This window comes from Semicossyphus pulcher, unplaced genomic scaffold (genome assembly GCF_022749685.1).
Source record: "Semicossyphus pulcher isolate SPU_LCO1_2020_fin unplaced genomic scaffold, fSemPul1.0.p SCAF_21, whole genome shotgun sequence".
Lineage (NCBI taxonomy): Eukaryota > Metazoa > Chordata > Actinopteri > Labriformes > Labridae > Semicossyphus > Semicossyphus pulcher.
In genome coordinates, this window is record NW_027211695.1 from 10545890 (window position 1) to 10573578 (window position 27689).

The window sequence follows — 27689 nt, forward strand, 5'->3', positions numbered from 1 at the left end:
GAGGAGTTGAAAAACAGCATATGTCCCTCTTTGGTAAAGATGCAGTAATGTGCCAATTGAAATCACGCCAACTTTCATAATAAGGAAGTTTAAATGTTATTTGGTTGTGTTTAATAGTGGATTCATGTCAAATAGCGTGTACTATTCTATACTTGCCAAACGAAGCTTTAAGCAGCGAGAGAAGCTCAAAACGTGCTTTGCTGTTTCAATAAGTGCATTTAAGACATCTAACAAAGATTTCTCTTCTAAATCATCTCTTTTAGTAATTCTGAATAAACTAAACATTTTTATGGCATGGGTGAGTACATATTACATTACCCTACAACAAGTGGTAAAAATGCACTTCTCTCGTCTAGAGGAGTTGAAAAACAGCATATGTCCCTCTTTGGTAAAGATGCAGTACTGTGGCAAATGAAATCACGCCAACTTTCATAATAATGAAGTTTAAATGTTATTTGGAAGTGCTTAATAGTGGATTCATGTCAAATAGCGTGTACTATTCTATACTTGTCAAAAAACGCTTAAATCAGCGAGAGAAGCTCAAAACGTGCTTTGCTGTTTCAATAAGTGCCATGAAGACATATAAGACCGTTTTCTCCACTAAATTATCTCCTTTAGTAATTCTGAATAAGCTAAACATTTTTATAGCATGGATGAGGACATAGCACATTACCCTACAACAAGTGGTAAAAATGCACTTATCTCGTCTACAGGAGTTGAAAAACAGCATATGTCCCTCTTTGGTAAAGATGCAGTGATGTGCCAAATGAAATCACGCCAACTTTCATAATAATGAAGTTTAAATGTTATTTGGAAGTGCTTAATAGTGGATTCATGTTTAATAGCGTGTACTATTCAATACTTGTCAAAAAACGCTTAAAGCAGCGAGAGAAGCTCAAAACGTGCTTTGCTGTTTCAATAAGTGCATTTAAGACATCTAACAAAGTTTTCTCTTCTAAATCATCTCTTTTAGTAATTCTGAATAAACTAAACATTTTTATGGCATGGGTGAGTACATTGCACCTTTACCTACAACGAGTGGTAAAAATGCACTTCTCTCATCTAGTGGAGTTGAAAAACAGCATATGTCCCTCTTTGGTAAAGATGCAGTACTGTGCCAAATAAAACCACGCCAACTTTCATTATTATTAAGTTTAAATGTTATTTGGAAGTGCTTAATAGTGGATTCATGTTTTATAGCGTGTACTATTCTATACTTGTCAAAAAACGCTTAAAGCAGCGAGAGAAGCTCAAAACGTGCTTTGCTGTTTCAATAAGTGCATTTAAGACATGCAGTAATGTGCCAAATGAAATCACGCCAACTTTCATAATAATGAAGTTTAAATGTTATTTGGAAGTGCTTAATAGTGGATTCATGTTTAATAGCGTGTACTATTCTATACTTGTCAAAAAACGCTTAAAGCAGCGAGAGAAGCTCAAAACGTGCTTTGCTGTTTCAATAAGTTAATTTAAGACATCTAACAAAGTTTTCTCTTCTAAATCATCTCTTTTAGTAATTCTGAATAAACTAAACATTTTTATGGCATGGGTGAGTACATATTACATTACCCTACAACAAGTGGTAAAAATGCACTTCTCTCGACTAGAGGAGTTGAAAAACAGCATATGTCCCTCTTTGGTAAAGATGCAGTAATGTGCCAAATGAAATCACGCCAACTTTCATAATAATGAAGTTTAAATGTTATTTGGAAGTGATTAATAGTGGATTCATGTCAAATAGCGTGTACTATTCTATACTTGCCAAACGAAGCTTTAAGCAGCGAGAGAAGCTCAAAACGTGCTTTGCTGTTTCAATAAGTGCCATGAAGACATATAAGACCGTTTTCTCCACTAAATTATCTCCTTTAGTAATTCTGAATAAGCTAAACATTTTTATAGCATGGATGAGGACATAGCACATTACCCTACAACAAGTGGTAAAAATGCACTTCTCTCGTCTAGAGGAGTTGAAAAACAGCAGATGTCCCTCTTTGGTAAAGATGCAGTACTGTGCCAAATAAAACCACGCCAACTTTCATGATAATGAAGTTTACATGTTATTTGGAAGTGCTTAATAGTGGATTCATGTTTAATAGCGTGTACTATTCTATACTTGTCAAAAAACGCTTAAAGCAGCGAGAGAAGCTCAAAACGTGCTTTGCTGTTTCAATAAGTGCATTTAAGACATCTAACAAAGTTTTCTTTTCTAAATCATCTCTTTTAGTAATTCTGAATAAACTAAACATTTTTATAGCATGGGTGAGTACATATTACATTACCCTACAACAAGTGGTAAAAATGCACTTCTCTCGTCTAGAGGAGTTGAAAAACAGCATATGTCCCTCTTTGGTAAAGATGCAGTACTGTGGCAAATGAAATCACGCCAACTTTCATAATAATGAAGTTTAAATGTTATTTGGAAGTGCTTAATAGTGGATTCATGTCAAATAGCGTGTACTATTCTATACTTGCCAAACGAAGCTTTAAGCAGCGAGAGAAGCTCAAAACGTGCTTTGCTGTTTCAATAAGTGCCATGAAGACATATAAGACCGTTTTCTCCACTAAATTATCTCCTTTAGTAATTCTGAATAAGCTAAACATTTTTATGGCATGGGTGAGTACATAGCACATTACCCTACAACAAGTGGTAAAAATGCACTTCTGTCGTCTAGTGGAGTTGAAAAACAGCAGATGTCCCTCTTTGGTAAAGATGCAGTACTGTGCCAAATAAAACCACGCCAACTTTCATGATAATGAAGTTTACATGTTATTTGGATGTGCTTAATAGTAGATTCGTTATTCATTTTTTCCTCAATCTAGTGAATCGTGAGATAAATCATGCCCTTTATTCTACTGTTTATTCCATCTAGCTTCGTAAGGTCACCATACTTAGCAGACATTGAGGGTTGTCGATGATCTTTCAAATCTGCACGGAACAATACACTGTCTACACTACATATAGAACCTTAATATACTTTTTGGTTATTTGACGCCACCTTTGGCTGTTCTAGCCCAATCTCGAAAGGATATATAGACTGAAATTGAAAGTACATCTTTCCGGCTTCAGGTATGGCTTCCTCGTGGTCCTTGCGGGCTGGGGAGCATTTCTCGTCATCATCCCAGTTCCGATTTTCAAAAAAAATCCCACTGTCTCTGTTCTAATTGTAGCAGCCAATCATTCATTCAGTGTGATCAAACTGACTAAAGGTAAAGTCAGTCGCTCAATCTTCCCCCACTGTGTCTTAATCACCCCCAGTGTGTCATGCTACTGTAACATAAAGGTTACTCCCTGTCGTCAAACTCCACAATCAATCTTCACTGAGTAGTATCCTGTTCCTGTATCTCCAACACATTTGAGTAATGCATTTCTTTTTGGCTGTTTGCAACAACTCTGGGGAGATGAAAGAATGGCCCAAAGTTAGCTGGTCTGCATGGCAGATTTGGAAATTATAATTACAGTTATTTGATCATTATTCAAATGGCAATCAGATATGAATAATAATGCAGTTAACTCATTGTCTAATAACAAAACAGAGAAAGGTTGGTATTTCAGATTGAAAATGAACTATTGGCATTCAAGACTATATACAGGAGAAGTGCACAGAGGAATGAAAATGTATTCCATCTGACTTGTGAATGTAGTTGAGATATGCTAAAATGCTTTAATTATATTACATTTTTTTGTTTTTTGTTTCAGGCCCTTCCTTTTCTCACTGTTGGGGAGAGTGCACCTCAATAGCAGTACCAGGCTATATAACGACTGAGGATGCTGGAACCAGGAGAACAGAAGCTGGCTTCAAATGTAAGCTGTGATGTATATTTCAGTGTTTCAGCAATTTATCTTTGCATTTTCTACTTTTTTCATCCCGGTTGATGACTTAGAGGTCACAAGCATCACGATGACTTGTGGTCATTCCCAAATACAGAAAATAAATTCAATGTACGAGGCCACCTTAAAAGTACCTGAAACGATATGGTGAATTTATTGAGATGCCCCTGTATTTGTTGGGGAATCCCATAGGGAGATAATTTATTCTAAAAGGAAACTGGACTTGAAAATTGAACCAGGTATTGGACCTTGTGGATTAATCTTGTATACAATGACCTGGATGACTGACAACCTTTGCACATACTTTAAAGGGCAAGTAGGAATAATTATGTTGTCTTGTTAAGTTTTAGTAGTCATAGTAGACTTGGATTTATGCATGTGTTCATCAAATTGTTTTATTTCAAATGTTAGCTGAAGTTGATGTATCTTTTACAGGTATGTGATACTATCCTGGTGCATGCCAGCACCTTGTTAGTGCAACACTCTGTTGCATGGAGAATTCTTTCAACTACACTGTATAAAGGTTGCCTGATGCAGCAGTGGCGCATGCTCCATGTTGAAAAAGGCAGAGCTCAGAACAGAATTGTACCATACCATTGTACCAAGAACAATTAATTCTGCAGCAGCAAAGCATTGCCTCTGCAGTGTTTTATGGACTCTAACCAACAGAGCACTTTCTCAGTCTTCACAAAACAACAGAATCTGAGAGGTGCCGCTTTACTTTGAAAAACATCAAGACTTTCCTAAAAACACCATGACTGAATTGAATTGTCTGAAATGCTCTGGCCAAACATTCCTGACACCAGTCAGGGGATTGAAAGGTTTTTGGCTCTCAGAAGCATGAAAATATTGTCTTATTTTCTTAAAGCAGCAATAAGCAACTTTTATATAACAACAGTGAAATCTGTAAACTTTTTTTTTAAAAACTATCCACTTTGTGTATTCTATAGCCAACAGATTTGGTTGCTTTTTATAGTTATTTTGTTGATAAAGAAACAGATTGTGCCTCTGTGTAAGATGAGAACTTTCTTACAGTTTAGGTTTGCTATATTTCACTATTTGGCACTTCAGAATAACGGTGCGAGAGACTGGTGACCCCCACTGTCCCTGGAGGTGGTTAAAGCATAACGTTGCGCACAGCCTTGCACACGCTCCAGTAGGCCTGTCCAAACCCATGCACTAGAACAACACGAAGAACACAACAGCCTTAACAACCATAATATCATTTCATAGTAATTTAAGAAAGGCTAGATGTAGAATACAAGTAATGTCCATGTAGCACTGAATACAATATTTAATAAGATTATGTCTGTGTGCGTGAAGAGCAGCAGACACCTACATTGTTGCTTTCAAGTGCAAAATTACATTTTAGAATTTTTTTTACACATTACTTCAACATTAGACTCACCTAATGAGATGGGTGGGCACAATGCATGGAGCAGAGCAAGCCCATTGTGGGTTTAATTTTGGAGACGGCCACTCGGAGATCATCATCCATGTTTCGTGCCAAACTGTTTTATTTTTTTTATGTAAGTCAGTGCTCAGAAAGTCTTTCCACATAAGAAGTTAGAGCCAAAGGGCATCAGGACATCCATAGCGACCTTGGATAGGTCCTTTCGACGGAAATCCAGAACTCAACGTCTCAGCAGCGTCTTGGCATTAAACGCTGTCTGTAACGTTCGGCCACTTGACAGTTCAACTGATGCGTCCTCCAGGTCTGATGTCAGATGAATTTCCCACGTAACAGTGAATGGTGATCTTATTCAGTCGTATTGTTTTCGAGCGGTTTCCTCTGGAAAATACTTGGTAAAGTGTTCCAGGAAGAACTGGAAGTTGCGTAATGATATAGACTTGTTCACTGTGTTAACACTCAAGTGCATTTTCCTCCATGACGTCTTCCATCTTATAGAAACCGTATGAATCCTGCCCATTTCAGTTTGCGCAGTCTGTGAATAATACAGTGTCTGAAATGTACGTGAGGTGCCACTTTTAAGACTCTTGCTTCAGTCCTTTCTCCCCCAGCATTGCTCCAGCACTGTCTGTATACACATCAATGCAATCGTCCCAAAGTTTATTGTCAAGTTTAGTGAACATGTCCTCACCTGTGCACGTCCCCTCGAGCGGGGTGCAAAACAGCGTTAAGAATTCCCTCAAAACTGTACTTACATTAACTGACTTATTGCTACCGCAGCGGGTTTGATTAATGTTTCCTCGATTGTGTGCTTTTGTGCCTGTGCAATTAAATATGGCGCATCATTATGATGCCATTTGAGCTTTGGCTGGGATTATTGTTTGTTTCATAAGGGCTTTTTGGCCTTACAACTCTTGCTCCTTTCGGCGGAAAAAATCAACTGGTTTAGCAGCAAGTGAGGGATGCTTGGTTTTCCAGTGTCTGTTGCCTTTTAACAGGCTTTAGGCTTTCAAGTGCAAGTACCCCAGCGCATGCACCACATTGGGGGTGTTGAAGTTTGTTGACGATGACACACGCAGATACATATTGCATTCATCTTGATATTTTCGACACCTAGAAGAGCTGCTCCGACTGATGATGTTATTACCACGGTGGTCTCCACCTACGTTCACATGTCGCTGTGTTTCCTGTGCTGCTGTAAATTGACCTGCTGAAACGATGCTGTTTAATCTGTCGCAATTACCTCAGGGACACTTTTTTTGCGCTTGGTTTTATTTCAAATTTAACTACTATTTTTGAATATATCTTGACAATAATGGATAAAATATGCAATTTTTTAATCATTTTAAATTTGTATTTGTTTTTGGTATGCATATGCGACCTCCCCCGGTGTCTGCGACCCCCTGGGGGTCCCGCCTCCCACTGTTGGAACCACTGAGAAAAAAATCAACATGCTCTGTATCACAGACAATTCTCAAAGAAACTCAGAAAGAAAACCACGACGTAAATAAAAATAGTTGGTTTTTATTTTTTTTTCTTTATCAAACGTCACTGAACGGCGAAGCCATTTACAATAACATTAACTCAGTGAAAGGAGCATGCTGTTTTTAGAAGAAAAAAAAACATCATTCAGAAAAAACAAGCGTTTTATATATTCCCATTTTCCCCATTTCTAATATAGAATTGCCTACATTTCTAAGAAACAAAATCTTCCAATCTCTCTTCTGTCCCATTCACAGTTCACTCACGTTATGCGTCGGGCTGGTAGTTTGCAGACCTGCTCTCCTTCTGGGCTTCAACCAGCACCGCTTTATTTGACGCGATGCATGGCATTTTGATCTGATTAGCCTGTTTTTGATGTGATGTGATGTGATGTGATGTGATGTGATGTGATGTGATGTGATGTGATGTGATGCATTTGATTGATGTCTGGTCCAAGTCAGTTTTTATTTCTAGCTCGCAATATCCGTCGATGAATAATTTCCTCAGTAGCTAACGGATGGATGTATATCTGTAGCAAATTACTTTGCCTCATTAAAAACATAGGCTACTTAAGTAAAAGTTAAATCACTGACTTTAAAGAATACTCTAAAAAGTACAAGTACACGACAAAGCAACTCAATTACAGTAATGTGAGTACTTGTAATTCGTTACTTTCACCTCTGTGTATATGGTAGAGATGGCAGCTTATTAGTCAAAAGATACGTAACTCGGTGAGATGAGATCATAATTACCATACTAAGACGGCCAAAATGTCTGGTCTGCTCCAAATTCTGCGTACTCCTCACCGCCTAACTTGCATTGCTCCGGACCTTTGAATCCTCTCAACTGAGCTGAAACAAAACGTCATAGGCGCGCGGGAAAATGTTCGTATATATGTCCGGAAAATATCAGTATCAAGTTACTGATGAATTGTCCCCATCCATAATTCTGATAACAATATAATTGGATGAAGCGATGCCTCGTCAACCTGCGTTAGGACCCGTGCTTATGACACAGCTGCCAATCTGTTTTTTACTGTTCACAGGGACTGCACTGCATGCTCTCTCTCTCGCTCTCTATCTCTCTCTCAATTTCAATTTCATTGTGTGTGTGTGTGTGTGTGTGTGTGTGTGTGTGTGTGTGTAAAATTAGATAGTGTGTTAAAAAAAAAATCAACCAAGAGTTGATAACAGTAGAAAATGTTGAACATATCTTGCTGCAGTTTGGCTGCTGTATTTGATTTCTCCGAGATATGTTTCTATTTGCTGCAGTGTAGCAGCAAGTGTGTCTCTGTCTCCAACTGTCTGTGTGGACAGAGTTGCACAGTCTGTCCTCTCTGGAGCCTGGTGCCTCTGTGTCTACCTGTCTCGATGGCCAGGCTGTGTTCGCTGAGTCTGTACCTGGTTAAAGTCTCATCACCACTGTGTACTGTCTGTTTAGAGCCGAATAACACAGCAATTTGCTCTGAGTGTTTGTGCTACATGTCCAATAGTTGTTGTCATGTTGTTTTTCTTCATCTATCATCTGGTTGGTCTGGATTGTGTGAGGGCTGTCCTAAGGCCTGTTAGAGGAGCTGAGCCTCAGGATTAGCTGGCTGACCGTGTTCTCCATGTTCTCCATGTTCTCCTCTTGGCATTGCAGTGCTTTGTGATGGTACGAGTTGGGGTCACTTGTTTTGAGGTGTTTATAAAATTTGAAAGCTCTTTTTTATTATGATGAAAAATGGAAATCAGTCTATGTCAAGTGGAGCCCAATAAAAACTGACTGGTTTCCCTGACCCCTTGGTCGTTTCAGGAATATCATTATTCTTCTTTTGTCTAAATTAACTGTCAGGTCTGACAGAAGGTTTGCAGGTGATCCAGTTGCTGTTGAAATGCCCCCTTAGATGGAGCCAGCAATATCAGATCATCTGTAAACAGTAGGCATTTGATGTGTGTCAGACAGGGTGAGACCAGGGATATCAGACTATTCCAATGATTGAGCCAATTCATCAGTATAAATGTTTAAGAGGGTGGGGCTGAGACTGCAGCCCTGTTTCACCCCTCTACTTTGGTAAAGAACTCTGTTTTCCATCTTGGCAATTTTTACAGCATGCTTTAATGATGTCATGAACTCCTACACCATTTCAATTAATTTTAAGAACAGAACATAATGCCAAATCGAATCAAATGCTTTTTTTGAAGCCTACAAAACAGGAGAAGATTTTGTTCTTGTTTTTGTGGCCGTGTTTTTTAATGAGGGTGTTGAGGATATAGATGTATGTATGTATGTATGATGCTGTATGTTCATAGTGTTCCCCAGTACTGGAGGCTGAGCTCAGGGTTGTCGGGTTGTCTGTGTTTTTGATTTGATAAACTTTTGAGTTTTTTACTCAGACGTCGGCAGTCTGTGTCCAACCAATCCTCATTGGTTCATGTTTTTGATGTGTGGTGCTGAGGCTTTTTCAGACTCCACATTGTCAAATATGTTGGAAATGACTTGCCTATTTCAGGCTGTCTTTACTGAAGGGAAAATGAGGTAGAAAGAAAATCTGCCGTCTGAAGTGGTGAAAATATGAGTGAAAAATGCTGAAGTTGTAAAAATATATCAAAATACACAAAAATATACAAGGTTTTCTTAAGGTTAAGGTTAAATGAATTACAGCTCCTCAATGTGCAAGCTAAAAAGGGCTGTCAGTTTTCCCCAAAACACCCTAAGAAATTTGAAATGACAATCAATACAATCATCCTTAATGGTATGTTTTTAATCAATCAAATTAAATTCAGATCAAAGTTTATTTGTATGGCGCCAAATCATAACCAAAGTTCTCTCAAGACACTTTACAAAAAGAGCAGGTCTACTCTTTGTTATGCTATTTAGAGAGAGACCCAACATGAATCACAATCAGTAGCACTTAGCAACATTCGGCACATTGGCAAGGAAAAACTTCCTTTTAACAGGCAGAAACCTTGAGCAGAACCAGACTCAGGGTAGGGGGGCCTGATAATTGAAGGCTCCCATGCTACTCTTGGAGACTTAAGGTAACACAAGAAGGCTTGCATCCTGGGAGTGCAATATTCTGGAGGGGTAATATGGCACTATGAGCTCTTAAACATAATACTTTTTTGAATAAGTAATCATGATAACTGTGTAGTGTGACACACACTGAATGATGACAATGTGGTTCCAAATAATAGTATACAGCTACTGCAACTGCAAACATAACAAAAAGACAGTCTCGTATTAAAATCAGCTTGCTTTTTGGGTTTTTTTAACACTCTATTTGTAACAGATTTTGCATTGCAGAACAAAACATTAATATGCCTCAATAAGAGCATACGTATGGACAAACTACAACCCAACATCCCAATCAACGACAAACAGCTTTTTTAAAGACAAAAAACTAAACATTTCAAAACTCCCACAGACAACAGCATACAAACAAGGAAAAATAACAATATTAATAACAATAAAAGAGATGAAAATTAATAAATAAATAAATAAATTTTAAAAAGAAAGTAAGTTCAATTAAAAAATGAGGTGCATTCTGTTCTTAACCATTAATAGGAGAGACCACCTGAGGGGATGAAAGTTCATAGTTCCAGGCCAGATAAATTATTCACAAAGTTCATAGACGGGTCCCAGGTTTTGTGGAATCTGCTGATAGATCCATTAAGGGTGCATCAGATTTTTTCCAGCTTGATGTTCTGCATCAAATTTTTTATCCATTGGTTGTGTGATGGAGGGATTACATCCTTCCATTTGAATAGAATTGAACGTCTAGCTACTAGAGAGGAAAAAGCAATAACTTTATGAAAGTAAGGAGGGAAATTTGTACCAGCTGAAACTAGGGATACCCCGAAGATACCAATTGTAGGAGAGGGCACAACCATGCAGCCGTAAGACTTTGAGAGTGTGTCAGAAATCGCTTAGGTATCGCTTGAACCAAATATAAAACCTTTGGAACAATATTCATCTTTACAGAACTTGTTCTCCAATAAGAGATGAGGGTAAAATAGACCAGTGTTTAATATCCTTTTTACACTGTTCTAAAAGAGGACAAAAATTTGCTTTAAATAGTCTGAGCATCCAACACTTTGTGAGGAAGAATGTTTTCAAGGCGAAGAGCCAAAACTTTTGAAAACACTTTACCATCGCACTTTATCGGTGTAAATATTAACAAAATTAAATTAAGTTGTAGTAGCTTTCTCACAAATGTAACATAGCAAACATTTGGATCAGAGATAGCGTTTGATGCAATAAAAGAAGAAGAAAAATAGAAATAAATTGTGAGTGAAACACCTGCCCAACTCAGTCTTTGTGAATCCTGAAGTGGTCTTTCTTCTGAAAGTGGGTTTCCTGTAAGAATGCTATGCCCACCCCGAGATGTTTTAAGGGTGAGAGAACCCTCTCTCTTTTGACTGCATGTTTAAGCCCTTTTCCATTCCAACTTATTACCCAATGTTTACTTAGTCTATGAATATGTAGTGAATAAAGAAAATAAGACTACTTATAATTCTATGTCCTTTCATGTCAGTCTGCTCAGTTATTCATATTTCGTATATAAAGAAAAAGTAAAACTAAACCTGTGATCACCTGCTCCATTTTGACTGAAATGTAACATATAAAATAAATTATTAAAACTGTGATTACCCATCTGCAGTCTGCTCAGTCTTTACTGAAATGCTATAAAAAATGAACAAATAATAAAATACAATTAAGACTGTAATCACACATCAGCAAATGTAGTACATATGCTGTAGGATTCTGTGTCTAATATGTTACTCTCACGGGGATAGTTACCTGCAAATTGTAAGAAATACTGAACAAATACAAGACTGAAAAAAAAACTTGCAGCATCTGTATCTATATATCGCAGAAAAAGAATAAATTGCAATGTAAATTTTTCTTTTTGTGCAGCCCTAAAATTGAGTTTGTCAATATACCGTTTTATTTCTGGTAGTCATAATCCTATGACATATTGAAATATTGCAACACACACACACAAACACGACTCATGTGATTCACAAAAGTCCTAGCCTACACGTACGTGCGTTTGAATGGCTGAGTTTGAACTACGTACTTTTAGCACAACTCCCTCCGGGATTGTAATGACATGAGTGCACTGATTAATGTATACTTTACCATCGCAGTTTATCGGTGTAAATATGAACTAAAATTAAATTAAGTTAAGTTAACCAAATATAAAAAATTTGGAACAATATTCATCTTTACGAATTTGTCCTCCCAATAAAAGATAAAAAAAGAGGGTAAAAAAGACTAGCGTTTAATATCTTTTTTACACTGTTCTAAAAGAGGAATAAAGTTTGCTTTAAATAAACTGTAGTAAGATTTGGTTATTTTTACCCCCAGATATGAGAAAAAGTCAGCTGTGAGTTTAAATGGCAGATTGGGAAATTCTTCAGCTTTCTTGTTAATGGGGAAGTACTCATTTTTATTAAAATTAAGTTTGTATCCTGATATTTTTCCAAATTCTTCCAGGACTCTGAGGACTTCAGGTACGGTTGAGACAGGGTTGGTGACATATAATAACAAGTCGTCTGCGTAGAGTGAGACAGTATGTGTTAGGCCACCACGTGTAATACCCTGTATAGCATTGCACCTGAGAGCTTTGGAGAGTGGTTCTGTTGCTAAGACAAAAAGTAGTGGGCTCAATGGATCTCCTTGTTTAGTCCCCCTGAAGAGAGGGAAGTAATCAGAGGAGACAGAGTAAGTGTAAACTGAGGCAGTCGGTGTAGATAAGTTTGATGTGTTTAATACAATTATGGCCAAATCCAAACCGACTGAGTGTGGAAAGAAGATATTCCCACTCATTACTCATCACTATTCCCTATCGAACGCCTTCTCGCTGTTGAGCGAAATTACCGCTTTTGGGGATAGAGTGTGGGATTTCGTGTAGATTATGTTAAACAATCATTTCAGATTGACATAGGACTGTCTGCCTTGAACAAACCCAGTCTGGTGGTCCAACACTATGTGAGGAAGAATGTTTTCAAGGCAAAGAGCCAAAACTTTTGAAAACACTTTACCAAACAAATTCGTATTGTTCTCAGTAAATAGGGATCGAGCAAAAAAAAGTCTATTCTTGAAAATGATCTGTGTACATGAGAGAAATAAGAGTACTCCCTTTTGTTAGGATTCTTAAATCTCCATGGATCTACAAGTTTATGTGTGTTCATAAATGCATGGATTGTTTACTGATTTAGATGACTTTGATGTCGAATGAGAGGAACGATCACCAGATTGTAATCCCCTGAAAGAATCAAGTGATGACTATCCAGACTGGGGATGGAGCTTAGCATTTTTTTTTTTTTAAACTGATCATCGTCAAAGTTAGGGGCATAAATATTAACTACAATTAAATTCAGTTGTAGTAGCTTCCTCACAACCGTACACCTGCCCTACCCAGTCTTTGTGAATCCCAAAGTGGTCTTTAATCTGAAGGTTTGTTTCCTACAAGAATGCTATGCCTACCCCAAGATGTCTTAAGTGTGAGAGAACCCTCTCTCTTTTGACTGCATGTTTAAGCCCTTTTACATTCCAACTTATTATTTTCACATCACTCCTACCTGGGACTGGATATGAATTACTGTGCGCCACTGAAACTATAGAGTTCAGATATGTAAATCCCATTCCCATTTAAGCAATACAAAACATAGATGAATGCACAAATCAGATATAAAACATACAAAATACAAATACATCTACACTTAACAAGTAGTGAACAAAACATATGTATATATATATATATATATATGCCTTAAGACAGAACCCGCATATGCCTAACCCGATGGGTCTTATGCTTTCCGGCTTGACTCCCTGCTTAACTGGGAGTACCAAAGCTGCTACTGACACCTACTGGGGAAAATAATTATTGCAAGCAGCTAGCACAATGCTGTTATAAGAGTCCGATTCAGCAGTCCTACGCATTTTCAGTGTGTTGGTACATGGGTCTGCAGCCAACATATGCTGTAGGATTCTCTGTCTAATATGTTACTCTCACGGGGATAGTTAACGGCAAATTGTAAGAAATACTGAACAAAGACAAGACAGAAAAAATACTTGAAGCATCTGTATCTATATATCGCAGAAAAAGAATAAATTGCAATGTAATTTTTTCTTTCAATATTGTGCAGCCCTAATATTGAGTTTGTCAATATACCGTTTTATCTCTGGTAGTCATAATCCTTTGACATATTGAAATATTGCTACACAGACACAGACACGACTCATGTGATTCACAGAAGTCCTGGCCTACACGTACGTGCGTTTGAATTGTGCGGTATTGACAGCTACAAAGTTGATGGAAATTGAGTAATACCACTTTCAATGTATTTTAAGTAAGGTAGCTCATTTTGACAGTGAGGGTAGCTCATATTGACAGCCAGGGTAGCTCATTTTCACAGGTAGAAAATGAATGAAAATGGAGGAAAAAATGACTAATACCACTTGTACCTCTTTGGTAAAGATGAAGTACTGTGCCAAATAAAACCACGCCAACTTTCATTATTATTAAGTTTAAATGTTATTTGGAAGTGCTTAATAGTGGATTCATGTTTAATAGCGTGTACTATTCTATACTTGTCAAAAAACGCTTAAAGCAGCGAGAGAAGCTCAAAACGTGCTTTGCTGTTTCAATAAGTGCATTTAAGACATCTAACAAAGTTTTCTCTTCTAAATCATCTCTTTTAGTAATTCTGAATAAACTAAACATTTTTATGGCATGGGTGAGTACATATTACATTACCCTACAACAAGTGGTAAAAATGCACTTCTCTCGACTAGAGGAGTTGAAAAACAGCATATGTCCCTCTTTGGTAAAGATGCAGTAATGTGCCAAATGAAATCACGCCAACTTTCATAATAAGGAAGTTAAATGTTATTTGGAAGTGCTTAATAGTGGATTCATGTCAAATAGCGTGTACTATTCTATACTTGCCAAAAAACGCTTAAAGCAGCGAGAGAAGCTCAAAACGTGCTTTGCTGTTTCAATAAGTGCCATGAAGACATATAAGACCGTTTTCTCCACTAAATTATCTCCTTTCGTAATTCTGAATAAGCTAAACATTTTTATAGCATGGATGAGGACATAACACATTACCCTACAACAAGTGGTAAAAATGCACTTCTCTCGTCTAGAGGAGTTGAAAAACAGCATATGTCCCTCTTTGGTAAAGATGCAGTAATGTGCCAAATGAAATCACGCCAACTTTCATAATAATGAAGTTTAAATGTTATTTGGAAGTGCTTAATAGTGGATTCATGTTTAATAGCGTGTACTATTCTATACTTGTCAAAAAACGCTTAAAGCAGCGAGAGAAGCTCAAAACGTGCTTTGCTGTTTCAATAAGTGCATTTAAGACATCTAATAAAGTTTTCTCTTCTAAATCATCTCTTTTAGTAATTCTGAATAAACTAAACATTTTTATGGCATGGGTGAGTACATATTACATTACCCTACAACAAGTGGTAAAAATGCACTTCTCTCGTCTAGAGGAGTTGAAAAACAGCATATGTCCCTCTTTGGTAAAGATGCAGTAATGTGCCAAATGAAATCACGCCAACTTTCATAATAATGAAGTTTAAATGTTATTTGGAAGTGCTTAATAGTGGATTCATGTTTAATAGCGTGTACTATTCTATACTTGTCAAAAAACGCTTAAAGCAGCGAGAGAAGCTCAAAACGTGCTTTGCTGTTTCAATAAGTGCATTTAAGACATCTAACAAAGTTTTCTCTTCTAAATCATCTCTTTTAGTAATTCTGAATAAACTAAACATTTTTATGGCATGGGTGAGTACATTGCACCTTTACCTACAACGAGTGGTAAAAATGCACTTCTCTCATCTAGTGGAGTTGAAAAACAGCATATGTCCCTCTTTGGTAAAGATGCAGTACTGTGCCAAATAAAACCACGCCAACTTTCATTATTATTAAGTTTAAATGTTATTTGGAAGTGCTTAATAGTGGATTCATGTTTTATAGCGTGTACTATTCTATACTTGTCAAAAAACGCTTAAAGCAGCGAGAGAAGCTCAAAACGTGCTTTGCTGTTTCAATAAGTGCATTTAAGACATGCAGTAATGTGCCAAATGAAATCACGCCAACTTTCATAATAATGAAGTTTAAATGTTATTTGGAAGTGCTTAATAGTGAATTCATGTTTAATAGCGTGTACTATTCTATACTTGTCAAAAAACGCTTAAAGCAGCGAGAGAAGCTCAAAACGTGCTTTGCTGTTTCAATAAGTTCATTTAAGACATCTAACAAAGTTTTCTCTTCTAAATCATCTCTTTTAGTAATTCTGAATAAACTAAACATTTTTATGGCATGGGTGAGTACATATTACATTACCCTACAACAAGTGGTAAAAATGCACTTCTCTCGACTAGAGGAGTTGAAAAACAGCATATGTCCCTCTTTGGTAAAGATGCAGTAATGTGCCAAATGAAATCACGCCAACTTTCATAATAATGAAGTTTAAATGTTATTTGGAAGTGATTAATAGTGGATTCATGTCAAATAGCGTGTACTATTCTATACTTGCCAAACGAAGCTTTAAGCAGCGAGAGAAGCTCAAAACGTGCTTTGCTGTTTCAATAAGTGCCATGAAGACATATAAGACCGTTTTCTCCACTAAATTATCTCCTTTAGTAATTCTGAATAAGCTAAACATTTTTATAGCATGGATGAGGACATAGCACATTACCCTACAACAAGTGGTAAAAATGCACTTCTCTCGTCTAGAGGAGTTGAAAAACAGCAGATGTCCCTCTTTGGTAAAGATGCAGTACTGTGCCAAATGAAATCACGCCAACTTTCATGATAATGAAGTTTACATGTTATTTGGAAGTGCTTAATAGTGGATTCATGTTTAATAGCGTGTACTATTCTATACTTGTCAAAAAACGCTTAAAGCAGCGAGAGAAGCTCAAAACGTGCTTTGCTGTTTCAATAAGTGCATTTAAGACATCTAACAAAGTTTTCTTTTCTAAATCATCTCTTTTAGTAATTCTGAATAAACTAAACATTTTTATAGCATGGGTGAGTACATATTACATTACCCTACAACAAGTGGTAAAAATGCACTTATCTCGTCTACAGGAGTTGAAAAACAGCATATGTCCCTCTTTGGTAAAGATGCAGTACTGTGGCAAATGAAATCACGCCAACTTTCATAATAATGAAGTTTAAATGTTATTTGGAAGTGCTTAATAGTGGATTCATGTCAAATAGCGTGTACTATTCTATACTTGCCAAACGAAGCTTTAAGCAGCGAGAGAAGCTCAAAACGTGCTTTGCTGTTTCAATAAGTGCCTTTAAGAGAAATAAGACAGTTTTCTCTTCTAAATCATCTCCTTTAGTAATTCTGAATAAAATAAACATTTTTATGGCATGGGTGAGTACATAGCACATTACCCTACAACAAGTGGTAAAAATGCACTTCTGTCGTCTAGTGGAGTTGAAAAACAGCAGATGTCCCTCTTTGGTAAAGATGCAGTACTGTGCCAAATAAAACCACGCCAACTTTCATGATAATGAAGTTTACATGTTATTTGGATGTGCTTAATAGTAGATTCGTTATTCATTTTTTCCTCAATCTAGTGAATCGTGAGATAAATCATGCCCTTTATTCTACTGTTTATTCCATCTAGCTTCGTAAGGTCACCATACTTAGCAGACATTGAGGGTTGTCGATGATCTTTCAAATCTGCACGGAACAATACACTGTCTACACTACATATAGAACCTTAATATACTTTTTGGTTATTTGACGCCACCTTTGGCTGTTCTAGCCCAATCTCGAAAGGATATATAGACTGAAATTGAAAGTACATCTTTCCGGCTTCAGGTATGGCTTCCTCGTGGTCCTTGCGGGCTGGGGAGCATTTCTCGTCATCATCCCAGTTCCGATTTTCAAAAAAAATCCCACTGTCTCTGTTCTAATTGTAGCAGCCAATCATTCATTCAGTGTGATCAAACTGACTAAAGGTAAAGTCAGTCGCTCAATCTTCCCCCACTGTGTCTTAATCACCCCCAGTGTGTCATGCTACTGTAACATAAAGGTTACTCCCTGTCGTCAAACTCCACAATCAATCTTCACTGAGTAGTATCCTGTTCCTGTATCTCCAACACATTTGAGTAATGCATTTCTTTTTGGCTGTTTGCAACAACTCTGGGGAGATGAAAGAATGGCCCAAAGTTAGCTGGTCTGCATGGCAGATTTGGAAATTATAATTACAGTTATTTGATCATTATTCAAATGGCAATCAGATATGAATAATAATGCAGTTAACTCATTGTCTAATAACAAAACAGAGAAAGGTTGGTATTTCAGATTGAAAATGAACTATTGGCATTCAAGACTATATACAGGAGAAGTGCACAGAGGAATGAAAATGTATTCCATCTGACTTGTGAATGTAGTTGAGATATGCTAAAATGCTTTAATTATATTACATTTTTTTGTTTTTTGTTTCAGGCCCTTCCTTTTCTCACTGTTGGGGAGAGTGCACCTCAATAGCAGTACCAGGCTATATAACGACTGAGGATGCTGGAACCAGGAGAACAGAAGCTGGCTTCAAATGTAAGCTGTGATGTATATTTCAGTGTTTCAGCAATTTATCTTTGCATTTTCTACTTTTTTCATCCCGGTTGATGACTTAGAGGTCACAAGCATCACGATGACTTGTGGTCATTCCCAAATACAGAAAATAAATTCAATGTACGAGGCCACCTTAAAAGTACCTGAAACGATATGGTGAATTTATTGAGATGCCCCTGTATTTGTTGGGGAATCCCATAGGGAGATAATTTATTCTAAAAGGAAACTGGACTTGAAAATTGAACCAGGTATTGGACCTTGTGGATTAATCTTGTATACAATGACCTGGATGACTGACAACATTTGCACATACTTTAAAGGGCAAGTAGGAATAATTATGTTGTCTTGTTAAGTTTTAGTAGTCATAGTAGACTTGGATTTATGCATGTGTTCATCAAATTGTTTTATTTCAAATGTTAGCTGAAGTTGATGTATCTTTTACAGGTATGTGATACTATCCTGGTGCATGCCAGCACCTTGTTAGTGCAACACTCTGTTGCATGGAGAATTCTTTCAACTACACTGTATAAAGGTTGCCTGATGCAGCAGTGGCGCATGCTCCATGTTGAAAAAGGCAGAGCTCAGAACAGAATTGTACCATACCATTGTACCAAGAACAATTAATTCTGCAGCAGCAAAGCATTGCCTCTGCAGTGTTTTATGGACTCTAACCAACAGAGCACTTTCTCAGTCTTCACAAAACAACAGAATCTGAGAGGTGCCGCTTTACTTTGAAAAACATCAAGACTTTCCTAAAAACACCATGACTGAATTGAATTGTCTGAAATGCTCTGGCCAAACATTCCTGACACCAGTCAGGGGATTGAAAGGTTTTTGGCTCTCAGAAGCATGAAAATATTGTCTTATTTTCTTAAAGCAGCAATAAGCAACTTTTATATAACAACAGTGAAATCTGTAAACTTTTTTTTTAAAAACTATCCACTTTGTGTATTCTATAGCCAACAGATTTGGTTGCTTTTTATAGTTATTTTGTTGATAAAGAAACAGATTGTGCCTCTGTGTAAGATGAGAACTTTCTTACAGTTTAGGTTTGCTATATTTCACTATTTGGCACTTCAGAATAACGGTGCGAGAGACTGGTGACCCCCACTGTCCCTGGAGGTGGTTAAAGCATAACGTTGCGCACAGCCTTGCACACGCTCCAGTAGGCCTGTCCAAACCCATGCACTAGAACAACACGAAGAACACAACAGCCTTAACAACCATAATATCATTTCATAGTAATTTAAGAAAGGCTAGATGTAGAATACAAGTAATGTCCATGTAGCACTGAATACAATATTTAATAAGATTATGTCTGTGTGCGTGAAGAGCAGCAGACACCTACATTGTTGCTTTCAAGTGCAAAATTACATTTTAGAATTTTTTTTACACATTACTTCAACATTAGACTCACCTAATGAGATGGGTGGGCACAATGCATGGAGCAGAGCAAGCCCATTGTGGGTTTAATTTTGGAGACGGCCACTCGGAGATCATCATCCATGTTTCGTGCCAAACTGTTTTATTTTTTTTATGTAAGTCAGTGCTCAGAAAGTCTTTCCACATAAGAAGTTAGAGCCAAAGGGCATCAGGACATCCATAGCGACCTTGGATAGCTGCGTGTATTCCCTTTCGACGGAAATCCAGAACTCAACGTCTCAGCAGCGTCTTGGTATTAAACGCTGTCTGTAACGTTCGGCCACTTGACAGTTCAACTGATGCGTCCTCCAGGTCTGATGTCAGATGAATTTCCCACGTAACAGTGAATGGTGATCTTATTCAGTCGTATTGTTTTCGAGCGGTTTCCTCTGGAAAATACTTGGTAAAGTGTTCCAGGAAGAACTGGAAGTTGCGTAATGATATAGACTTGTTCACTGTGTTAACACTCAAGTGCATTTTCCTCCATGACGTCTTCCATCTTATAGAAACCGTATGAATCCTGCCCATTTCAGTTTGCGCAGTCTGTGAATAATACAGTGTCTGAAATGTACGTGAGGTGCCACTTTTAAGACTCTTGCTTCAGTCCTTTCTCCCCCAGCATTGCTCCAGCACTGTCTGTATACACATCAATGCAATCGTCCCAAAGTTTATTGTCAAGTTTAGTGAACATGTCCTCACCTGTGCACGTCCCCTCGAGCGGGGTGCAAAACAGCGTTAAGAATTCCCTCAAAACTGTACTTACATTAACTGACTTATTGCTACCGCAGCGGGTTTGATTAATGTTTCCTCGATTGTGTGCTTTTGTGCCTGTGCAATTAAATATGGCGCATCATTATGATGCCATTTGAGCTTTGGCTGGGATTATTGTTTGTTTCATAAGGGCTTTTTGGCCTTACAACTCTTGCTCCTTTCGGCGGAAAAAATCAACTGGTTTAGCAGCAAGTGAGGGATGCTTGGTTTTCCAGTGTCTGTTGCCTTTTAACAGGCTTTAGGCTTTCAAGTGCAAGTACCCCAGCGCATGCACCACATTGGGGGTGTTGAAGTTTGTTGACGATGACACACGCAGATACATATTGCATTCATCTTGATATTTTCGACACCTAGAAGAGCTGCTCCGACTGATGATGTTATTACCACGGTGGTCTCCACCTACGTTCACATGTCGCTGTGTTTCCTGTGCTGCTGTAAATTGACCTGCTGAAACGATGCTGTTTAATCTGTCGCAATTACCTCAGGGACACTTTTTTTGCGCTTGGTTTTATTTCAAATTTAACTACTATTTTTGAATATATCTTGACAATAATGGATAAAATATGCAATTTTTTAATCATTTTAAATTTGTATTTGTTTTTGGTATGCATATGCGACCTCCCCCGGTGTCTGCGACCCCCTGGGGGTCCCGCCTCCCACTGTTGGAACCACTGAGAAAAAAACCAACATGCTCTGTATCACAGACAATTCTCAAAGAATCTCAGAAAGAAAACCACGACGTAAATAAAAATAGTTGGTTTTTATTTTTTTTTCTTTATCAAACGTCACTGAACGGCGAAGCCATTTACAATAACATTAACTCAGTGAAAGGAGCATGCTGTTTTTAGAAGAAAAAAAAACATCATTCAGAAAAAACAAGCGTTTTATATATTCCCATTTTCCCCATTTCTAATATAGAATTGCCTACATTTCTAAGAAACAAAATCTTCCAATCTCTCTTCTGTCCCATTCACAGTTCACTCACGTTATGCGTCGGGCTGGTAGTTTGCAGACCTGCTCTCCCTCTGGGCTTCAACCAGCACCGCTTTATTTGACGCGATGCATGGCATTTTGATCTGATTAGCCTGTTTTTGATGTGATGTGATGTGATGTGATGTGATGCATTTGATTGATGTCTGGTCCAAGTCAGTTTTTATTTCTAGCTCGCAATATCCGTCGATGAATAATTTCCTCAGTAGCTAACGGATGGATGTATATCTGTAGCAAATTACTTTGCCTCATTAAAAACATAGGCTACTTAAGTAAAAGTTAAATCACTGACTTTAAAGAATACTCTAAAAAGTACAAGTACACGACAAAGCAACTCAATTACAGTAATGTGAGTACTTGTAACTGTTGCTTTTGTTGCTGTTACTTTCACCTCTGTGTATATGGTAGAGATGGCAGCTTATTAGTCAAAAGATACGTAACTCGGTGAGATGAGATCATAATTACCATACTAAGACGGCCAAAATGTCTGGTCTGCTCCAAATTCTGCGTACTCCTCACCGCCTAACTTGCATTGCTCCGGACCTTTGAATCCTCTCAACTGAGCTGAAACAAAACGTCATAGGCGCGCGGGAAAATGTTCGTATATATGTCCGGAAAATATCAGTATCAAGTTACTGATGAATTGTCCCCATCCATAATTCTGATAACAATATAATTGGATGAAGCGATGCCTCGTCAACCTGCGTTAGGACCCGTGCTTATGACACAGCTGCCAATCTGTTTTTTACTGTTCACAGGGACTGCACTGCATGCTCTCTCTCTCGCTCTCTATCTCTCTCTCAATTTCAATTTCATTGTGTGTGTGTGTGTGTGTGTGTGTGTGTGTGTGTGTAAAATTAGATAGTGTGTTAAAAAAAAAATCAACCAAGAGTTGATAACAGTAGAAAATGTTGAACATATCTTGCTGCAGTTTGGCTGCTGTATTTGATTTCTCCGAGATATGTTTCTATTTGCTGCAGTGTAGCAGCAAGTGTGTCTCTGTCTCCAACTGTCTGTGTGGACAGAGTTGCACAGTCTGTCCTCTCTGGAGCCTGGTGCCTCTGTGTCTACCTGTCTCGATGGCCAGGCTGTGTTCGCTGAGTCTGTACCTGGTTAAAGTCTCATCACCACCACTGTGTACTGTCTGTTTAGAGCCGAATAACACAGCAATTTGCTCTGAGTGTTTGTGCTACATGTCCAATAGTTGTTGTCATGTTGTTTTTCTTCATCTATCATCTGGTTGGTCTGGATTGTGTGAGGGCTGTCCTAAGGCCTGTTAGAGGAGCTGAGCCTCAGGATTAGCTGGCTGACCGTGTTCTCCATGTTCTCCATGTTCTCCTCTTGGCATTGCAGTGCTTTGTGATGGTACGAGTTGGGGTCACTTGTTTTGAGGTGTTTATAAAATTTGAAAGCTCTTTTTTATTATGATGAAAAATGGAAATCAGTCTATGTCAAGTGGAGCCCAATAAAAACTGACTGGTTTCCCTGACCCCTTGGTCGTTTCAGGAATATCATTATTCTTCTTTTGTCTAAATTAACTGTCAGGTCTGACAGAAGGTTTGCAGGTGATCCAGTTGCTGTTGAAATGCCCCCTTAGATGGAGCCAGCAATATCAGATCATCTGTAAACAGTAGGCATTTGATGTGTGTCAGACAGGGTGAGACCAGGGATATCAGACTATTCCAATGATTGAGCCAATTCATCAGTATAAATGTTTAAGAGGGTGGGGCTGAGACTGCAGCCCTGTTTCACCCCTCTACTTTGGTAAAGAACTCTGTTTTCCATCTTGGCAATTTTTACAGCATGCTTTAATGATGTCATGAACTCCTACACCATTTCAATTAATTTTAAGAACAGAACATAATGCCAAATCGAATCAAATGCTTTTTTTGAAGCCTACAAAACAGGAGAAGATTTTGTTCTTGTTTTTGTGGCCGTGTTTTTTAATGAGGGTGTTGAGGATATAGATGTATGTATGTATGTATGATGCTGTATGTTCATAGTGTTCCCCAGTACTGGAGGCTGAGCTCAGGGTTGTCGGGTTGTCTGTGTTTTTGATTTGATAAACTTTTGAGTTTTTTACTCAGACGTCGGCAGTCTGTGTCCAACCAATCCTCATTGGTTCATGTTTTTGATGTGTGGTGCTGAGGCTTTTTCAGACTCCACATTGTCAAATATGTTGGAAATGACTTGCCTATTTCAGGCTGTCTTTACTGAAGGGAAAATGAGGTAGAAAGAAAATCTGCCGTCTGAAGTGGTGAAAATATGAGTGAAAAATGCTGAAGTTGTAAAAATATATCAAAATACACAAAAATATACAAGGTTTTCTTAAGGTTAAGGTTAAATGAATTACAGCTCCTCAATGTGCAAGCTAAAAAGGGCTGTCAGTTTTCCCCAAAACACCCTAAGAAATTTGAAATGACAATCAATACAATCATCCTTAATGGTATGTTTTTAATCAATCAAATTAAATTCAGATCAAAGTTTATTTGTATGGCGCCAAATCATAACCAAAGTTCTCTCAAGACACTTTACAAAAAGAGCAGGTCTACTCTTTGTTATGCTATTTAGAGAGAGACCCAACATGAATCACAATCAGTAGCACTTAGCAACATTTGGCACATTGGCAATGAAAAACTTCCTTTTAACAGGCAGAAACCTTGAGCAGAACCAGACTCAGGGTAGGGGGGCCTGATAATTGAAGGCTCCCATACTACTCTTAGAGACTTAAGTTACCACAAGAAGGCCTGCATCCTGGGAGTGCAATATTCTAGAGGGGTAATATGGCACTATGAGCTCTTAAACATAATACCTTGTTGAATAACTAATCATGATAACTGTGTAGTGTGACACACACTGAATGATGACAATGTGGTTCCAAATAATAGTATACAGCTACTGCAACTGCAAACATAACAAAAAGGCAGTCTCGTATTAAAATCAGCTTGCTTTTTTGCTTTTTTTAACACTTTATTTGTAACAGATTTTTCATTGCAGAACAAAACATTAATATGCCTCAATAAGAGCATACGTATGGACAAACTACAACCCAACATCCCTATCAACGACAAACAGCTTTTTTAAAGACAAAAAAACTAAACATTTCAAAACTCCCACAGACAACAGCATACAAACAAGGAAAAATAACAATATCAATAACAATAAAAGAGATGAAAATTAATAAATAAATAAATAAATTTTAAAAAGAAAGTAAGTTCAATTAAAAAATGAGGTGCATTCTGTTCTTAACCATTAATAGGAGAGACCACCTGAGGGGATGAAAGTTCATAGTTCCAGGCCAGATAAATTATTCACAAAGTTCATAGACGTGTCCCAGGTTTTGTGGAATCTGCTGATAGATCCATTTAGGGTGCATCAGATTTTTTCCAGCTTGATGTTCTGCATCAAATTTTTTATCCATTGGTTGTGTGATGGAGGGATTACATCCTTCCATTTGAATAGAATTGAACGTCTAGCTACTAGAGAGGAAAAGGCAATAACTTTATGAAAGTAAGGAGGGAAATTTGTACCAGCTGAAACTAGGGATACCCCAAAGATACCAATTGTAGGAGAGGGCACAACCATGCAGCCGTAAGACTTTGAGAGTGTGTCAAAAATCGCTTAGGTATCGCTTGAACCAAATATAAAACCTTTGGAACAATATTCATCTTTACAGAATTTGTTCTCCAATAAGAGATGAGGGTAAAATAGACCAGTGTTTAATATCCTTTTTACACTGTTCTAAAAGAGGACTAAAATTTGCTTTAAATAGTCTGTTGATAAGATTTGGTTATTTTTACCCCCAGATATGTGGAAAAAGTCAGCTGTGAGTTTAAATGGCGGATTGGGAAATTCTTAAGCTTTCTTGTTAATGGGGAAGTACCCACTTTTATTGAAATTAAGTTTGTATCCGGATATTTTTTCAAATTCTTCCAGGACTCTGAGGACTTCAGGTATGGTTGAGACAGGGTTGGTGACATATAATAACAAGTCGTCTGCGTAGAGCAAGACAGTATGTGTTATAGGCCACCGCGTGTAGAGCTATGAGAGAGTTGTTCTATTGCAAAGACAAAAGTGGGCTATCCTTGTTTAGTCCCCCTGAAGAGAGGGAAGTAATCAGAGGAGACAGAGTTAGTGTAAACTGAGACAGCTGGGTCAGTGTAGATAAGTTTGATGTGTTTAATAAAATTAGGGCCGAATCCAAACCGACTGAATGTGGAAAGAAGATATTCCCACTCAACCCTATCGAACGCCTTCTCTGCGTTGAGCGAGATTACTGCTTCTGGGGATAGAGTGTGGGATTTCGTGTAGATTATGTTAAACAATCGTCTCAAATTGAAATAGGACTGTCTGCCTTGAACAAACCCAGTCTGGGAATCCAACACTTTGTGAGGAAGAATGTTTTCAAGGCGAAGAGCCAAAACTTTTGAAAACACTTTACCATCGCAGTTTATCGGTGTAAATATTAACTAATTAAGTTAAGTTGTAGTAGCTTTCTCACAAATGTAACATAGCAAACATTTGGATCAGAGATAGCGTTTGATGCAATAAAAGAAGAAGAAAAATAGAAATAAATTGTGAGTGAAACACCTGCCCAACTCAGTCTTTGTGAATCCTGAAGTGGTCTTTCTTCTGAAAGTGGGTTTCCTGTAAGAATGCTATGCCCACCTCGAGATGTTTTAAGGGTGAGAGAACCCTCTCTCTTTTGACTTCATGTTTAAGCCCTTTTCCATTCCAACTTATTACCCAATGTTTACTTAGTCTATGAATATGTAGTGAATAAAGAAAATAAGACTACTTATAATTCTATGTCCTTTCATGTCAGTCTGCTCAGTCATTCATATTTCGTATATAAAGAAAAAGTAAAACTAAACCTGTGATCACCTGCTCCATTTTGACTGAAATGTAACGTATAAAATAAATTATTAAAACTGTGATTACCCATCTGCAGTCTGCTCAGTCTTTACTGAAATGCTATAAAAAATGAACAAATAATAAAATACAATTAAGACTGTAATCACACATCAGCAGGTGTTTAAAAACTAACTGAAATGTAGTACATATGCTGTAGGATTCTGTGTCTAATATGTTACTCTCACGGGGATAGTTACCTGCAAATTGTAAGAAATACTGAACAAATACAAGTCTGAAAAAAAAACTTGCAGCATCTGTATCTATATATCGCAGAAAAAGAATAAATTGCAATGTAAATTTTTCTTTTTGTGCAGCCCTAATATTGAGTTTGTCAATATACCGTTTTATCTCTGGTAGTCATAATCCTATGACATATTGAAATATTGCAACACACACACACACACACACACACACACACACACACACACACACACACAAACGACTCATGTGATTCACAAAAGTCCTAGCCTACACGTACGTGCGTTTGAATGGCTGAGTTTGAACTACGTACTTTAAGCACAACTCCCTCCGGGATTGTAATGACATGAGTGCACTGATTAATGTATTCTTTAAACAGTAGCTTGAAGTTGTGAGCCTTCAGATTCACAACTTCAAGCAACAGTTTGGTTTGGATGGATAGCTTCAAAATGGCTCTTCATGGAAAGCGTGTATTTGTCCCGACTGTGGCTGCTGCGCTCTCAAAGTCACCGGACACACTGTCCCTGGCAGCAGCATCAGCACCTTGGAGAGTGAACAGCTGTCAGATTGTAGTGAATATAAAAGAATAAAGCCCTTTACTGTACTGTGAGAAAGGACATATTGTGTTTTCAAAGGGTGATAGAAATTTATGGAAATAGCTACAACTGTGCCATAAGTAACATCTTATTCGTCACATGTTTGATGGCAGTATTTCCTACTATTATTATTGTTATTATTATTACTTTCTATCATTACTTTTCTATTTTTATTCTATCTATTTCTATTACCTATTCTATTATCTATATATAGTTTGATGCAAAAAAAACCGTTTTTTTATTATTAATTTTCGTGAATAATGTTTGTTATTATAGCAATATAGCTAAACAAGTAGAACAGATTGACAAGAAATAGACCAAATGAAACCACGCCAACTTTCATAATAATGAAGTTTAAATGTTATTTGGTTGTGTTTAATAGTGGATTCACGTCAAATAGCGTGTACTATTCTATACTTGTGAAAAGACGCTTAAAGCGGCGAGAGAAGATCAAAACATGCTTTGCTGTTTCA